General features: G+C 56.2%; 1 protein-coding gene and 1 long non-coding RNA gene across 4 annotated transcripts in view; one reads left to right on the top strand and one right to left on the bottom strand.

Moving 5' to 3' along the window:
* The window catches only part of Fxyd5 (FXYD domain containing ion transport regulator 5), a 28,504-nt gene that overhangs the window by 888 nt on the left and 24,716 nt on the right, over positions 1-2,900 (top strand). The gene's annotated exons all lie outside the window — the stretch shown is intronic.
* The window catches only part of LOC125612630, a 4,708-nt gene continuing 1,850 nt past the window's right edge, over positions 43-2,900 (bottom strand). For both annotated transcript variants that reach the window (XR_007343119.1, XR_007343118.1), the window contains one exon: positions 43-1,664. This is a non-coding gene — a long non-coding RNA (uncharacterized LOC125612630). The remainder of the gene's footprint in view (positions 1,665-2,900) is intronic.

The raw sequence follows: 2,900 nt of genomic DNA, 5'->3' as shown, positions 1-2,900 counted from the left end.
GGAAATTAACCCTTTAGATACCCACCACCATTCCAGACAGAGACTTGACCCATGGACATAACGAGGACAATGCCACCTCCTTTTAACACTTACTCTGCAACTAACCTCAACCTAAGAGTTCATCTACTACTTTCATCTCGCCCCAGCCCTCTGGGGTTAGTGCACAGCTAGAGGAACTGAGGACAGCGCTCAAGCACCTGAGCTCTGGGTGTCCGAGTCAGAGGCCGGGCCAGGAGTCCAGCCCAGCTGGTAGCTGGCTCCATGTTGGCTTCTGTCTTCAGAGATCCAAATTCATGGGCATGTGGATAATGGACTGTTTTAATTTGGACTAAGCTTTTAGTGATGTGGATAGAGTCTGTCCACTGATAAAGATTCATAAACGATACCTAAGGGGACACAGCAACGGTGTTTACTGAGCACTTGCTACGTGCCATTCCTTCCATGGTTTGACTCAGCTCTCCCCGTAACCCTGTGAGGTGGGCAGCTTTGCTATCCCCACTTTACAGACAGGAAGACTGACCAACAGAGAGGGTGAGAGATTAGTTTCATGGTGCCAGTCGGCTCTAAGCCTGACCACCAGTCTGTACCACCGCCTTGCCTAGACCAGGAGACTCACGCTCCTGACGGAGGAACAGACTTCCTCTCTTGCCCCTGGGGGACGCACCCAGCAGTCTTGTTGAAGGACAGGGGCCTCGACAGCACCCGCCTAAGGTCACACAGTCCCCTGTGGCCTCGGGGCCAGTCAGTTCACCTCCCGGCTCCTCATTTCTCCCATCTGTCAAGTGGGAACATTCAGGACACCCACTTCCAACATGAGGAGAGGACTCAGTGAGAAGACGGAGGCCACTCACCCTCCAGGGCTCAGCTCAAGGTGGGCGCCCCACAGTGGTGCAGGCTTGGGGAGGAACTCTGGCTCCGTCTTGGTCCTGCAAATATGCTAACCCTCTCGACCGGGACTTGGAAAGTGCAGATAATGAGCTTGGTGCCAGGGACACACAGGGGACAAAGGCAGGCCTGCACCCACACACAGTGTGCCAGCCCAGCTGGGCTCTCACTTCACTTTAAGACGAGAAGAAGTGACATTGGCAACAATAACAACAGCTAACTATGTTTTTGTTAATCACTTCCTATGTGCCCGGCTTTTTCTCATTGTTCTACATGGTTATCCCAACTTCCCTCTGACATGAATATTATTATAGCCACAGAGAGGTTAAGTCATTTGCCCAATATCACACAGCTAGAAAGTGTCAAGGGAAGGAAGGAGAGAGGGAAGCTGGACTGGCCAGGAGTGGGCCAGGTACCCGTCCCTATTGCCCCTTGCTCGCCTGTCCCTCCTCCTCGGTGCTGCATAAACACCAGGGTTATCATTAACCAGGGCCTGGGATGCAGGGCCACGGGGGCAGAGGCTAAGAGGGCTAACAGGGCTGAGGGAGCCTTTTGAAGTCTCCTGGGTCCTCTGAAGCCAGGGGTGTGTGTATGTGTGTGTGAACACTCACGTGCGTGTGTCAGGGCTACACCTGTGCTGGGTGCGAGCACATGCTCCTGTCCTGCCGAGCCTGGTGGGGTCCCCGCTGGTGTCTGACTGCTTGAGGGTAGGGGCATTTCTGTCCTCAGCCGCCAGGGGTCCTCAGGAGAATTAGCTCCACCGCCTTGGTTTTCTTAATCTGTGAAGTGGAGTTGAAGATGAGACATGTCAGGTCCAGAAACCTCTGAGCCTGCAGAGAAGGTTACGTGGACGACCTTAGTGATTTCACCATTTTGTATGTGGGAAATTGAGGCAAAGAGAGGTCATGAGGGAGGCCCAAAGTCACACAGCTAGGAGTGCAGCCTAGACCTGACTCCAGGTTTCTCTGTCCTCAGGGTCTGTGAACCTGGCCTACCCATGAGGACACCAGCGGACATGCTCTCAGGGAAAGGACAGTTCAGGATGAAGCACATGACTGTGGTTTTGGAGTATGTGAGCACAGCGTGTCTGCAAACACGCAGAGCCAGCAGTCCACCCTATAGCCCCTGCGTGGGCTGTGCACACTGTGTGCATCTGTGCTGGCCACGTGGAGGAGTGGCTGGCCGTACGGCGGGTCCTTGGCCATCTGCTTCCCTGTGTGCCCATGAAAATGAGGTGTGTGTGGACCCAAGTCTATGGGCCTTCAGGTCTTGGAGACGGCGTGGGAGTGCCGGGTGTGTGTGTGTCCCTTTGAATGAGGTTATGAGTGCTGTGTGTGTGTGCTGGTGTGTCACTGTAAGGCCATTTGGGAGAGTGTCCTTACAAGGTGCGGATCTCTGTTTCCCTTTGTGCCAGCGAACAGAGGTGTGACTGTGTCTTGACTCTGTCTCTTTGCGGGTGTCACGTGGATGGTGTACATCTGCGCCCATGTTTGTTGGGGTGTTCAGGGGTGGCTGTAGGAGGTGCTGGCTGGGGTGTGTGTCTGTGGGTTTCTCCGTGGCTGTGTGTCGTGTGGGGTGTGCATCCCGGAGCAGCTCACAGTCACCCACACACGCACTCACAAACATGCAAGCAAAGCCCCGCCTCCACCGTCCTGTGGCACTGTCAGGGACAGTACAGGCGCTGGGTCAGGGGGCACAGGCTCCTAAGCACTGGGACTGAGTGACCCTAGTCCCCGCTGGGCCCGATTCCCAGGAAGCAGCACAGAGATCCCTCTCCCGCCCCAGCTCTGTGCCAGAGCTCCATGCCACATGTGAATGTGTGTACGCATGTGTGTGTGCACGTGTGTCTGTGTCTGTGAGCCCGTGCAGTCCCCACGCTGGCCGCCTGCTGCTCCCTCCTCTGAGTTGAGAGAGTTAACCTAGCGGCCAGCGCGGTCTGGGCTGGGGGCCGCCCCCTGGCCCCCCTCCAGCCCCGGCTCCAGTTACAGCCGCTGGCTGGGGAGGGGAGGGCGGGG

The sequence above is a fragment of the Marmota marmota genome, unplaced genomic scaffold, assembly GCF_001458135.2.
Source record: "Marmota marmota marmota unplaced genomic scaffold, marMar, whole genome shotgun sequence".
NCBI classification, from domain to species: Eukaryota; Metazoa; Chordata; class Mammalia; order Rodentia; family Sciuridae; genus Marmota; species Marmota marmota.
Note: the sequence above shows the minus strand (reverse complement) of the source record. Positions and strands in the feature narration are given on the sequence as shown.